This window comes from Palaemon carinicauda, chromosome 10 (assembly GCF_036898095.1).
Source record: "Palaemon carinicauda isolate YSFRI2023 chromosome 10, ASM3689809v2, whole genome shotgun sequence".
Taxonomy (NCBI): domain Eukaryota; kingdom Metazoa; phylum Arthropoda; class Malacostraca; order Decapoda; family Palaemonidae; genus Palaemon; species Palaemon carinicauda.
The window spans coordinates 118383463-118398792 of NC_090734.1; the positions used below are offsets into that span (position 1 = coordinate 118383463).

The following is a 15330-nucleotide window of genomic DNA, read 5'->3' on the forward strand; positions in this document are numbered from 1 at the left end:
GCCGCTATCCCTCAATGTCTACGCTGTGCCTTTATAAGTGGTGTCAGTCCCCGGCCTTCCATCTGATGTATGAGTAAGGGTTGTCTTCTGAGGCTGTCTTGACAGTGGAGTTTTTGGTTTCTCTAGTCCCTTGGACTTCAGACTAACCTTAAGAAATCAGAACCGACTCCAGCTCACGACTTCCCGTGGTTGGAGGTTTGTTGCGACTTTTTCTCACTCCCGTCCTATTCCTCCCTCAAGGGGGAGGAAATAGACGTCGGTCAAGTCCCTGATCTAGTCGGGAATGATTACCAGGCGACACTCGGAGGTGGTTCGAGGATCTTTACGATTCACAAATTTTGTCCTCAATGTACAATTCAATGATGCAAACAGAGTTTGGGAAAGAAGAGCCTCCACATGCTCTTCCTGACCATCAGAAGACGACCTCAGTTTTACTGCAGAAGCAACTTAGACAGTGGTCCACCGCCATAAGGCTTTCACACACTTTACTGTTGTGCTTTCCTCCTCTAGTAATGACACTTTTTTCGGATGCCTAGTTGGGAGGTAGGGTGGGTCATAACCCACCCAAGAAAGTGCAAAGCTGTTGCTCTCAGAACCACATCAATATTCTGGAGTCCATGGCAGTCTTCTTGTCCCTCATGAACTTTAACCGGAAGGAGAACATTCATATCTACTTAAACCTCTTTAATAGGGTTATAGTCTATTGATTCAACAGACAAGAATCGAGGTCTCCACATTTGAAACGCGTAATGATAACCATCTTTGCATTGGATCAGAAGAAAGTTTGGCATTGGTTAAGTTCTCTCCTTCAGTGAGATAAAATCTCTGGCCTTCAAGTTGATCTGTTTGTATTGAGCTTCAGCATATTTCCCTGCTAGGTAGCAATGAAAGTGGTTCAAGCAGCAGTGGGCATGGACATTAAAGTTCGTCAATGTCCCTGGATGGGAGTCGTTGGACGACTATTTGCCTGTTTCCACTGTTTAACCTCCTTGTGAAGGTTTTGGTCAGGCGTAGATCTTTCAAGGGATGGGGGCTCTGGTGGCTCTTTGGTAGCCAATGAGCAACTGGTTTCCCATGGTCACAGATTTGAATCCCAACTTGTCGTGACCAACTCTATTGTCTCGATGGACAGCAGGGGATTGTTTATACTTCTTGATGGAGATCGTACAATCCTCATCTCATGTTTGATTTCACCCTATTCCTGGGAATGGAATTGAAAATTCAATGTTATGAGTGGGTATTTGTGGAAACTGAGTCTTCTAACACCACAACTCTGTATGAAACGTCATGGACCAAATGGGTTAAATGTCACATAAATCCAGGGTTAATTACTATGGATTTTTGTTTAAGGTTCAAGCTTGCTTTGCATGTTTAAAGCTAGCCTCCTCCACAATTTCGTAGTACACTTCGCCCCTCACTAGATCTATACTACATGCCTTTCATGTCGAATTTTTCTCCAACAAAGTTCTGAAGGTTTGTGCAAGGCTACGGCTGTTGGCTCACTTTGAACATAGCCAATCAAAAGGCTTCTATTCTTGATCCCACTCAGAAAGTCGTCGTCTTAATTATGATGGCTTCCAGTGCTCGGGATGACATTGTAACGATTTCTAGACGAGAAATACAGTACATTGTTTGTGGAAAATGGTGGTTAATTTATACCCTGATCCCACTTTTTAGACTTAAAATGAACTTCCCTTTTCACCTTGGTGTCTATGGAAAATAGTTCCTCTTCAAGGTGATCCTTTCCTTTGCCTAATACTGTCCAAAAGTATTTGCTGAGAACAGTGCAGTTTAAAGGCAGTCTTTTGTTTCAAAATGATACAGTTGGGTCTGATTTGTCTCTAAACCAGTTACGAAATAAGATTGATTACTTTATATGAAGAGCAGACCCGGCTCGTAAAACTTCGGGTCCCTGCTCTAAAGATGTGGCTAACTTCTAGAACTTTTTCCAGTATGTCTATTGAGGGACTGCAAACACATACTGGTTGGAGGTCTACTTGGGTTTTCTAAGCATTAAATGAAGCAATTGGAGGAGACATGTCATTGTGGTGGTTGAGGGGGTGTTATCTACCCTGCGGCAATGACGTAGCCCACAATGCGTCCTAGGGCACTCCTTCAGCTCTTTATTAGCAATGAGTAAACTGAACTTTTTGCTTCAGGATAAAAAAAGGAAAAATGCACTTCATTATTTCCTTTTCAGGTTCCTGGGTATAGAAATTAATACATATGCTTCGTCACAGAGTATAGATAATTCTCTAGTACACTTCCATCAGGACGACATGGCTCGAGCCCAAAAAAGGGATTTTGATGGAAAAATCTATTTTGGGTGAGATAGCCATGTCGTCCTGAGGGCCTGCCCGTTACGTAATTTTTTCCCACCCCTTTGCTCGTTGGAGGCTTCTATTTCACAGTAGCTCTGCTGCGACGTGGAATGAAGCGGCATGGTCGTATGGGAGCACCGAAATGTGGTAGGATATGTAACGGCTCCTCACTTATCCTTCCCTTTAGAGGATTAGACAAGGAAAGGTCTATTCGGGGGAAGATATCTATGGTTATCTTAGGATACGTCCCTGATTATACACGATATCTTCGGATAGTCATACCGTGATACCTGACAGTAATTCTCTTAAATCATCAATCACAGAAATATTATAATGTAGGAATTTGCCGGGGGGAACTTCCATCAGGAAGACATGGCTATCTCACCCAAAAATTGATTTTTCCTACGTCAAAATCCCTTTTATCAATTACTAAAGCTAAGGTAACAATTTTCTTACTGATACAAACCTAGTCGTGTAAGTGGTTTCAGCTGTACTGGCAGGTGGTGGGGGAAACCCTGCCCCTTTGCCAAGACACTTAAGTCTTTGATTTCAGCTGCCAAGGTACAGATGTGATTTTGGTGCACTTACATTGGCTGTGAAACTTTTTCAGTGAAAGTTTGGTGATAGAGAAACCATGAGCGAGAGAGATAATCCGCCTGCTATTGCTGGATAGTTCATGAGCAAGAGATGTGGGTACCCATATTTTGTGCTGCTTGCAGAGGGTGCGATTTTCCTGTCTTTCCCCCCTGCAAAGAAGGCAAAAACTGTAAGCAGTAGGTAGAAAAGAACAAGAAAAGGAAGAAAAACTACAATAGTTTAGTCTGAATCTTCCTCAAAATTGAGGGGATTTGTCTTCTTTCCTTCTGGGTAGTTTTGTCTGGATATAACAAACAATTGAGGAGATAGGTCTGCTTCCTTTTGGTAATCTGGCCTGACCCTTGTCTCTCCACCAGGGTGTCACCGGATGAGTGAAATTGCTCTCTGGCAGACTATGAAAGGAACAGTAGTCTATTGCATGTGAAGTAGCGAATCTCCTTAGATGGCAAAAATTATTCAGGACAGAGATGGACATAAGGACACCAGCCTTCCTTAGGCCTGGAAGGCATCCCATTGACATATAAATATCTAAGTGCCCTGAGTTAAAAGCAGGGATTTTAAAAACCTGCAGAGTAGGCAGAAAAATACTCTACTGAATGTAGACCCACCCTCTTGTCTCAGGACCAGACCACGTCGATACAGATGAATTCGAAGGGTAAGACTGTTCATCCCTTTCCCTGAATACTATAATCTATTAGATTACTCTGTGGCAAACTTGCTGGTATCCTTAGTTATGATGGAGGAATTCAATGATCCTTCATGGATGCACAAAACACCTTGTGCACCCACACAAGTTGTCACTTACACATTTTTTTGCCAACCGTTTGAAACGCTTGCACTCGTCTTAAGTTGAAGCCTATCGCACTCGCATACATAATAAATGAACCTCATCAGGCACTTAGTGCTTGACTATACAGGAATTTTCATCGTGCTCACCTTTACACGTGTTCATTGTACTCTCCTCTGTGTGCGCTCATTTGTTCACATGCCCTGACTGCACAAAGCACGCTTTTCCAGGAAACTGGGAGTGCACTAGACCATCGCACTTAAATGTTAGCACATCATCATTGTGCTGTCTAGTGATTGTGGAACAGGGTCAAAAATTGAAATTACCTACAGGCAACAAATATTTTTCACATTTGCTATGTGCTTGGTGCATGCTCAACAGGCAGCGCAACATTTTAGTGATCCTGTTTAGGTTGTGAAGAGAGAACAAAAGCGATCTGTCATCGCCAGGATACCTTCAGTCAAAGTTGCGGGCTCGTACGTAGCTGTAGACTTCTCATGCATTCGGATGTAGCTATAGACTCCTTGTGCATATGGAGGTATTTGCTCCCATCTTTTGAATGGCCACGTGACACACCCCTCACGTGCCTTTTATTAGTACTTGCTCTTAAAGGAGTGTTCACCTATTCACCATCACAAGTGGCGCTTGCCTTTTAGCATGGGAATAGGTGCTTGCTAGCTTAAGTATGCACTCCTGCAATGAAGCATCTTCTGGTCTGTTACGCTCCTCAGTGTGCAAGAAGTTCCTTTGCCCGCTCATGCACATCCAATGGTACAGCCCATAAATGCTCTCAATGGGTTAGCCTGCTCTTTCTTTGACAGGCGCTACATGTAGTTGTGTAGTCTTTTATAAAAAAAAAATGCGTTCCAGAGCATATACGCTATTCACCTAGGAACGATTTCCTGTGCTCGCCATCCCTTTTTAAAATAAACCTAGCTTGGGCATGCATTGCAAGCAGCCCTTCCTCCAGTCCGGACGAACACATACCTCACAAAACCCAAATTGATGAGGATTTATGTGGATATTAAGTCACCTAGTCCCCCTCGTATTCATGGTTATTCATTGCAACAACACCATGGTATGAGCATTTCCATTTTTTTTGGAATGTTCTTACGTGAAAGTTGATTTATCCATTCAAGACTGTGAACATTGGTCAAGCCTTGATCAAGGTAATCAGTGAATATCACACATGGTTTGTGAACTGACACAGACTACTTGATATGGGACACTGACTACACTGCTACACTACATTAAAATGTAGTTGATGGCTCCAATAATCTTGGGCAAATTACAGTAAAGCAATATGGACACAAGGCATCACCCCTTGTTTTGGTTCTGGGCAAGGGTACCCAAGAGTAGTGTTAGCTTCCTTTTTTTAAGGTTAGGTCTTGTTTATACCAGCCTATGAAAACATTATAGTACTGTTTTAAATTTTGCTTTCTCCTACCTTAACTGTACTGAGGAATAGGTAACCTTATGAAACACTAGAAGATAAATTGAAAAAATCTTGTCCCATATTATTAGGAAAAAGACTTAAAGGGTACCAACTAATTTGGCATTAAACTAAAATATTGTAAATTCATTACATTCATAATCTACGCCTATGTTACAGTCTATACTAATGATTGAAAAAATTATAAGTTGACAAAATTATCATCCCAGATTAACAGCAGACCCACTGTCCCACTGCTTTTGAGCCAGCCTTCAGGTTCCACATTTGTGGAGGTTGTCATTTAACACCTGCTGATATTTTACTTACTGGAGACGAATGTAAACGTAAATCTTTGTATCTTTTACTCTGGCTTTCATGATCTATTAGTTCTGAAACTGGCAAGGCTAATGCCGTCCCCTAGTACAGATTATCAAACCCACCGAAAAGAGCAAAACATAGCTACAATCTGCCCCTGTCCACAAAGAAATCCTCGCTACGTTTTTTTAGTTTTACTGTAAACTTAAATGAGTTTCTAAACAGTATAGTATAAAATTCAGCTCCATTTTTTAAAGGCTTAACAGATGACATCTGGTGAGAGTCTTCAGCTTTGATTTCTAATTTTTGATGGAGGGGTTTCCTACTGTCCATAGGGCCCAGGCCCCTGGTGTTATGATGATATGTCCCTAAAAAGGAGAACGGTTCGCGCACTGTTTAAGTTCACTCATGACGACTGGTTTTTATTGAACCTCTATACTCTGTTAAACATACAAATTTCTTATGAATACATGCCTATTTCTTAGGAAATGTGGATTTCTCAAGCTAAATAAATCATAATAAGAAACAATTTAAATTTCTATACTTGCCATTATTAGAAATTATCTGGGCAATTACTAAATTAATAGCAGTAAAAAGAACACTAATTTTAAACAATTTATACTAGCCATATTACTTAACCTCATTTGCCATACAAAGAGGCATTCTCTAGACCATCTTGTCTGTCAGGGTGTTTCAAGAGGGATAACCCAATCCCTTCCGAGTTGGGGAATACCCCAGTCACTTAAGGTGAACATAGACCTTTGAACTGAATCTAAAGGTGAGAGCGCACTATGAAAAGCTCTCCTAGATTTCATGACTAAGGAATAAGGTCCTGATCAAGGGTCCACACTGGCATATGTAGTTAACCCTGAAATAAAGTATTTTTGTGAAGGTCTTACCCATGATAATGGAACACAACTCTGGAAGCATGGCTAAACCCAATGAAAGGCTAAACTGCCATTGACAGGCACTTTGGTGCCATTCAGAGGTAAAAGCTTTAATTAGAGCTTTCCTAGTCAAACAGGCCAAAGAAGCAATCTGCAGCGTTAACGACCAGATCGCCTTGAGAGCAAGTAGGTCCTTTAGGATCCTATGACTAAGGCAGTGGAAAGATATACAGTAGTGAAAAGTCAGTGCACTCCTTTCTATAGATTATTGGCCTTCCAAGGCCCTGAAAAATCTCTTCAAATCATTAATGCATTGGCTCCGGGTTCAGTAAGGTCTGCCCTTGAACCTTGAGGGGCCAAACCCCAACACTCAAAACTTCCAGCAGCAGCACAAATACTGCTTGCCTTTCTATCCTGTTATGGTTAATCCAGAAGCAGCAGAGGTAGTAGCACCATGGGGCAATATGGCCAGCAGTCCCTTACTCAAACTGCCATGAGTGGGGGTTGCCTGGCAAGCCAATGGGTAAAATGGAAGAATCATGATGCAGACAACTGGATGGTACGAACCAATCGGGGACTGGACTAAATTGTTCATTGGTGCTCTCCTCCTCGCACATACCTGACATTCTTGCATCCCAGACTCATTCCAACACCTCACTCCATCTAGTCATAAAGACTGATAAGGGCACAGTATAGATTGTACGGGATGGATTTCGTGCTTATACAGCTGCCCCTTACCATTGGAGAAGACATCTGGAGGCTGGAAACTGGTAATAGTTCTCTCCCCTTTGAACAGGTTGTCCCGTTGGAATAAAAGAAAATGGTTATCTAAGAAAGCTTAGTGGGTTAAATATTATGAAACACACTAGTATTTGTTTGTAGCTCAAGTCCCTCCTTCCAAAAAAACTGCCTTAATCTGGTGTTATTCCTTTCTAGGTATTAACAGCAGCCCCCTTCACCCAGAAGGGAAACGGAGTATCCGCCAAGTACTGTACCTAAAACATAATGAATGCGGTTTATTGCCCGTTATCAGTGTGTATTGGTCTGTGATGCCGCTCTGTGTTCATATCTTGTCTTTTAACTAGAAGTATGCTACTGTGTTATGATTGTCAGACATTAATAGTTGACAGGAGCTATTGAAATGGCCTATCTGGTCTTGGGGCCCCGGAAGTGAATTCAGTTGTTAGGAGGAGAGTGACTGTGTTCGAGTTTAGTCTGAATTGTTCCAGAAATACAGTATCAAAACTCTTTTTAAGGAGGAGAGGTTTAGGCACTACTGGTGGTGGGCCAGAAAAGTTTTTGATGACATTATCACAGTGCAGGTTTACCATTGGAGATTTTCAGACGTTGCTATTGTGGGCCCACAGTGACCTGCACGGCATCGCATGCGGCCATACTGTTCAGAATTTAGGACAGTTTAGGTGACTCTGCAACCTGATTGTGGGCAGAATTTTGAGGCGGACAGTGTTGCTTTGAGGGAAAATTATTGCAGTACAGTATTTTTCAGTCATATGTTCTTTATAGGTGGTTCATTAGATAAGTGTTCAAGTTTATTAGTGGTCATACAGATGTCATAAAACCATAGTGTTGCGTGGTTCTCCTTTAAGCTTAGTTCTGTAGTAATGTTTTTGTTTTGGAGTCTATGTTGAGAACCCTAATATTACTAAGTCTTTCAAATCCTCAGGTTCTGTAGTAATGGTCTTGTTAGGATTTTAAAGTTCAGTTTTGTAACTGTGTAGTGGTATATCTTGCATGTAACTTAGTATTTTTCTCTTGCTTGTACAATATTCAGTAAGACTATTCTGAATTGGTCATTTCTTTTATCTTATCTTGAGGTTGGAGTGTAAAGGGATGCTAATTTTGCCTTTAATTGATTATTTGAATTGACAAAACAATGTTAATGTATTCCTAAGTTTTTTTTTGTTTCATTAACAAATATTTTGTTTTTATGAAGACTGAAATTTATTCCAGTTCCTTACACCCTGATGTCCCTTTCTCAGCCACTGTTTTTTAATCTTTCTGATAAGTTATTTATCATAATTTTTTCCTGCCACTTTCCCGTTATCAGTTAAAAAATTCTTTCCCTCACCTAATGTTCGGACATTTCTTTACCAAAGTTTGAAACAAACTTAGCTATATAAATTCTGCTAATTTCCCAGAAATGAATCAACTGTCATCTTACATGTTAATCCAGTGAGCCCAAGGAAAGGGAATTTAGGAGGGAAGAAAGAGTCTAGCTGGGCCCCCTTGCCCAGTATAAATCAAGGGGTGGTGCCCAGTGTTCAGTTTTCTTGACCTGTTTCCTAGATTTTTGGGTATTTGACCGTTGTATATTTTTTGTGTAGTGAACATTGGGTTGTGGTCTGCATATGGACACTAAGCAGTTTGGGTGCTACCTCTGGCCACAGTCTGCAAACCACTACACTGCTGCTTGTTAAGTGGAAATGTTGAACAAGGTATGAACTGCAGTAAGGATGAAAGACTTCATACTGACCCCGATCTGAAGTACAGTATTCATGCTTTCAATGTCAGTAGGTCCAGCAGAAAAGACCTCGGCTTCAACCTCAGGGGGCCAGGAAAGTATTTAAAATAAGACCTGTGTATCAGATTGCTAACTGGCCCCAGGTGTTCACACAAACCTTCACACTTGTTTAATGAATGTACGATCAGCAGTAAGAATGAAAGATTTCATGCTGACCCAGGATCTGAAGGATTCATACTTTCAGATCCTGGTCAATCGGTCCAGCAGAAGTGCCTCTGCTTCATCCTCGGGGGCCAGGAACGCCTTTAAATTAGTCTTGTGATTAGGATTATCAACTGGCCCCTTCACAATTGTTTAACTGTGGCTCAAGCCAACGGTGTTTGATAATATTGATTTGCTGTTGCTGTCCTTCAGAGGTCAGCTTCAGCACACACGATTCAAGTAGTGTAAATTGGAAACCAACCTTGAACGTAAGCAGAGGATGGAGTACCTGGGTATGGTGGAGGACATAAAGAAGGCAAGATTGTTCCTTTGTAGAGCCTCTAAAGCTGATTTGGGATAGTAGCCTAACTTTTCCTCATCAAACTTGTTCCACCTGAGCAATTGTAAAAGCTGTACTAACACTTCTTTTCCATCAGTGTTCCTTCCAGTAGTGCCCAAAGACCCAATGTTTTCAACACCTAATTCCAGTCATCCTATTAAGGAATGATCTAACATGGTCGCTAAGGGACTAGAAGCTGCTCTGTGGAGCTCTTGGTGCCCTTCTCCTGAGGTGCTGTTCTACAGCCATGTAAGGAAGGGAGAGGTACCCACTTGGGGTATGAAATAGCTGTTGGGTGTATATCTGAGGAAACACACTGGCTAGGTTTTAAAAAATTGAAGGTCCCTGTGGTGTTGATGAGCGACGTCACTGTATTGGCCTACGTCAACAAGTTAGGAGGTATTGTTTTACAGCTCCTTTACAAATTTGCAAAATATGCTCACTCCTGGGCACTGGGCAACTGGATAGAGCTGTCAGGAAGATTTCCTTTCATGCAAGAGTTGTGTAATAAGATTGCTAGTTATACCAAATCTTCAAATGACCCTGGTGGCTCCCAAAAGGCCACAAGTGGAATGATACCCATAACTGATGATTTGTGCGACAGATCAAAGGAACATCCGTATGGACCAATCAGCTTTGCCAGCCTAACATGCAATTCCACAGCTTGAACATCACTCCTCTCCGATAGAGGCCAATCAAGCATCTGAGAGGGCGTTTCTCTCAAAGCTCTGCAAAGCTGTTGGGATATCTCTGGAAATACTCAACAATGGTTTATCAAGAACATGGACCATTTTCTGCTGTGGGTCCTGTAGAAGGGGCAACTTCTGATCTGAGGACCTCAAAATAATTGCAGATTTTCTAGACTACCTTCACTGGAGAAGCTTGTTTTGGTCGCAATGGTGAAAGGCTATCGCTCACCCTTGTCAGGTCTTTGGACTGAAGGGCATGGAGCTTCTCATGTGGGAAGTGTCCATGCTCATTAGGAGTTTCGAGCAATCTTGCCCGGCAATGTAACTGACCACCTGCGTGGACTGTGACCATTGTCCTTTGGTCCCTTGGTGCCATCATATGAATCACGACATTGTCTGATAAGGATCACAATCTAATGATTTTGTTAGAGGTAGCCTTAGTAAATGGACTAGGTGAACTTCACAGTATTTCCCATGTATCATTTTAAAGGATTGAAAGTTTTTTGTCCCAGAGTTTATTGCAAAAATTCAGAACCATGCTGTTGAGGACTTGAGATTTGATTTTCCTCCTTCTCTTTGGGACGTGACGGACAGAACGAATGGTTGGCTTCCTTGTCCTGTTTACCTGAAGAGAACCCAATCCTTCAAGCTGCAGATTTAAGAATTCTGATCAATACAAGCCCATGAAGTCTGAGTAATCAGCTTGACACTTGCTTTAGGAAGAAGCTGTCGATGGCAATATTAAAGGCCACAATCTGGAAACCTCAAGTCTTAGACAAGTGAACACTGATCTGTGGGACCCGTTCAACATTTGGAGCATACCTAGCTCCTTACAGGACAATAAGCTTCTCGTCTAAGGGTTGCAACGTTAGTCTAGGATAAGTACCGGTAATAGTTTGGCCTTTTTTTTTTCTTTTTTTCCCTTTTGGTGAAGCAGTAGTCCAGTTTTGCTGGATCAGACATGGATGTAGGTAAGCTTCCACACTGAGCACTGTTCAATATTGGTATAGAAGTCTCCCATTCTCCTTTTTCAAGGGGCAGGATGGTTTGTTTGTAGAATCCATGATTTATATTAGCCTTACATTGACAGGATATGGAAGATTTGAAATTCTTCCTTAACCAGGTGTCCATAGACAATTGCCTAGCTTAATCTTCTTAATCCTTCTCAAGTGATAGGTGGGAGGATTACACCCAGCACCTCTTATGGCCTGTTGCTTAACTTCCTGGGTTTTAAACCAGACGGTTTGTTATAGGAGCTTCCTCCCACCTCATGGTTTATTTAAGAAAGAGGGCTTGTATTATTTTAGGAACAAATCTCAAGTTTAAAAGTAATTCGTATTTCACAACTAGATTAATCCCTGTTTTTGTCGGTGATCCGTTCCAGGCACCTCCATGATAACCGAAAAACTAAGAGATGGAAGTCTACGGTATACTCATCTTTAAGCTTTAATAAAGGGATTTTGACGAAGGAAAAATCTATTTCTGGGGAGAGACCTGTGGGGCCCGGTGAAAAGAGTCCTTCTTATATATCTTTTCTGATAAAAACTTTCAATTATACCAGAGAAAGATAAAAGCATGGAATGCTGAGGTTACAACCGTCGCGCGAGCACCTTTTGGGTGTCGTGTATAAAGCAAAGGCGCGTGAAATCCACTATTCACAGGTTGTCTTCCATTTAGTTAATTCCTTCGTCAAAGGGATGGGCCGATACAAAGGCCCTAGCCAACCACCTACGCCACACCACCCACGCCACGACGCGAGCGCCATCTGAACAACATCCTTCTTTTTGGACTGGTTAGTTTGGAATTGTTTTGTGGTGCTCTCGACCTTTTTTATCATTCGTGGATTTATTTCGTCATGTCCGAAGCTCCATCTTCACACATTCCAATGTTAAGTACCATAGTTTGTTTTGACAGCTTTTTATAGTACCGGGCTTTTATCCAGTATAGATTGTTTTATTATTCCCGTCTGGCCCTTCACGGCGACCATTGTTTGTTCACTTGTTTGGGAATTCTTCTTTGTCTGCCCGTTTAGTACTCTGTCACTTAGGTTCTTGGTTAAGTCCCTGGCCTTATGCCTTTAGAACCGTTATTATTTGTGTTATTATGCTCATGGTACTTTTTGCTAGCAAGTCCAGCCTACGAACGAGATAGCGATCTAGCTTTATTGTTTATTACCCGCCCCTCCGGGGCGTTCGTCACTCGACTGTGCTATTTATTTTAGGTTTTAGCAGATGCTATTCTTCGTTCGTAGTCTTATCTTGATGTACATTTTTATTTTATACGTTTATAATAGTGTTGTGTGATTATTAGTCCTGATATTGTGTCCAAGAGAGCGAGAGCTGGGGGTTCCCGTTTTCTGTTCGCAGTCACGAGTTACCCCTTTCTCTCGTTTTCTTTCTTAGCTCCGGTGGGTGAGCGGATTTCCCGTTTTCCGTTTTGTGCGTTCAACGGGTTCTCCCTCCCTCACCTCTCCCCCTCCGGGTGTATGATAACTTAAGAGTTATTTATTTTGGTTACTTTTCAATTGTTAGCTTTATTTTAGGTCCGTGTTTCGTCCTCTCCCCGTTACGGCTCGGAGTAGTTATGAACGTTTTCCACTCCGCCTTGAGTTCTACTCCGCCATGAGGGATTCTCAATGACTTTCGTTCTATTGTTATATTTATATATTGTTTACTACATGGGACGGGCTTCATATTGTTTAGATAAGACCCTCCGGTGGCCCTTACTGCGGTCTCAGGCCACGGCCATATCCACAATAGCCATTGTTATTACAATTGTTTTTATTCACAATAATTATTCAGGACCTTTCTTCTCCCTCCGGCCTCACCGGAGATCGTAATACGCTTTGCTATGATCTAAGCCTTAGCCTTTAGCTGCGGCTTGGCTTTTATATCTTTCACAATTGAATTATTAGCCACAATTGAATTATTCAGGGCATCTCATTATCCTCCGGCGTCACCAGAGGTCGCCCATACACTTCACTCTTATATTTGCCTTGCCTTTAGCTAAGGCTGCATTATTCAGGACATCTCATTACTCTCCGGCTTCACCGGAGGTTGCCCATACACTTTACACTTATATTTGCCTTGCCTTTAGCTAAGGCTGGTGTTTATATTTATTTTAAGGGCATGTCACTCCTTCCCCGACCCTCGGAGGTCGGCAGATTGCATTGATGAACCAGTTAATACTCTTAAAACCCAATTACTGTAATTAAAAGCATGATTTTTGTAATGTACGCTTCCTTCTGTATACGTAAGTGAAAAAATTAAAATTGACTACTTGACATTTGACATTCTGTATGTACTGTTTGAACAGGCTATGCCAATGACCAAACTCAAGGTAAAAAAGTACAGCCATATTTGAAATAGTTTTAACCTAACTTAAATGTATCCAATAATGATAATTGTAATATTAATTACGGTAGTTTAAATTATGAAAGTCTTCCATGTAAATTTGGAAAGTCTTTCAAAATCAGTTAAGATAAACATAATTTTATTCCCAATCTAAAAGATAATTAATATTATTTTTAGGTGTCAATATTTTATTTGCTGTAGTTTTTAATTTTGTATGTTTAGGGATGTTTTATCGGTTACCAGTGCATGATAGTTTGAAATTTAGCACAAAATTACAAAACTTGAGGAAATTGTGGCCTTTTCTTCCCATTCTTTAGATATTTATTGTGCACATTTTGGTATACCTTTTCATAAACTGAAAGTCATGTGACGTACCACTATTCTGCTTTATATAATTGTACCAGCTATCGTAAGATTATTTTACTGTACCAAAGTTGAAATGTTAAGCAAAATGGCTGTTACCTGGATCTGTTGTTCATAATAGAATGGCCTTTTGTTTGTAGCAATTTCATATGTTAAAAAGATAATTCCCTTTTTCTTGCTTCATTATCTTATTGCATTATTTTATCATTATTTTATCATTGTCAAAGAAACTCATGATACACAAGATTCATAATGAAATTCTGCCCTCAGAAACCCAAAATAGTCTGTGATGTACTGGGGAAGCAGTAGTTAGTGATGTGATGAGGGATTACTGTGTACAAGCCAGTGTCCTCTCTAGATTTATTTTGGTGCCTCAACCACCCCACGAGCCTTGGGTGAAGGCCAATGAGATCTGTGTTGGCGAGTGGGTGGGCTTCCATCCCCTCCCCAGAAACCTTGTAAATAATTTTAATGGAAAATCTCAAGGACAGGATTATATAGTTTGGGAAAATAAAAACGACTAATAAAATTTGATTACGTAGGAAATCAATTACTGTTAGGAAAGTAAATATTAGTGTAAGTCTTAATAAAAAAATTTTTACCAGATTACTTCAATGCTATAAAAAGCAACAATGTCAACCCTTCAGATAAGACTTTACAATGGGAAGAATTTTATCAGCGTGTGAGATATTTAGGTTATGAACAGAATGAGAATGTAAATAAAATTTAGATGGTATTTTAACAATAGTTACCAAGATAGAACTTAATTAGGCATTCCCACTTTCTTGAAGTTTATAGAGAGAGAGAGAGAGAGAGAGAGAGAGAGAGAGAGAGAGAGAGAGAGAGAGAGAGAGAGAGAGAGAGAGAGAGAGAGAGAAGAGGTTTTAATGGTTTAGATGTCTGAAGTTACTCAGTGTAAATATCAACTTTGCTGTTACAAACTAGCTTAAACTTTTGAATAGGTGACCACTAATCACTAAATATCAAAATTTGAACGTCTGTAGTTTTTTAAGCTCAGAGCATAATGGCAAATCGCGAGCAGATTTTGATACGCAAGTTGTGGTTCACCTTTCTACTTTATGTGCAGTAATGTTAGTTATTCCCCTTATCACTTAATATTGAAGTATATGGGTGAAGTTTGGTGGTTTTTTTTATAAGTATTACCTATGATTAATCATTTGCATATAAGGGAAAGTTTGTGCACCCAAGATGCTAAACCTAAGTTTTACTTTTGTGGATGGTTGTAAATATTTTTCAGGCTGAGAAATGTTTTCCCAATTAAGAATATCTATATTTTCAATTAAATTTATCTTGCTACAAAGAATTTTTTAGTATCGGTAATGTATGTTAAAACACTTAGATAGTTTTCCTGAATGTTCTCGAGAGATTTTAGAAATATTTTAAAAATACTACTGCAAATAATTTGACTAAATACTGTAAGTTTAGAAAAAGTATTGTCAATTGTTCAGGTTCTATAAACATTCATCATAAGTTATGCAATACACAAGATAGGGAAGTAAATCCTTCATGTAAAACATGGCATTTTTTTTCCAGATTTTACTG

General features: G+C 40.4%; 1 protein-coding gene and 1 long non-coding RNA gene across 8 annotated transcripts in view; one reads left to right on the forward strand and one right to left on the reverse strand.

The window, feature by feature from the left end:
• Positions 1-15330, reverse strand: part of Xpd (general transcription and DNA repair factor IIH helicase subunit Xpd) — a 436267-nt gene that overhangs the window by 232882 nt on the left and 188055 nt on the right. The gene's annotated exons all lie outside the window — the stretch shown is intronic.
• The window catches only part of LOC137648458 (uncharacterized), a 164027-nt gene that overhangs the window by 123519 nt on the left and 25178 nt on the right, over positions 1-15330 (forward strand). The window lies entirely within an intron of this gene.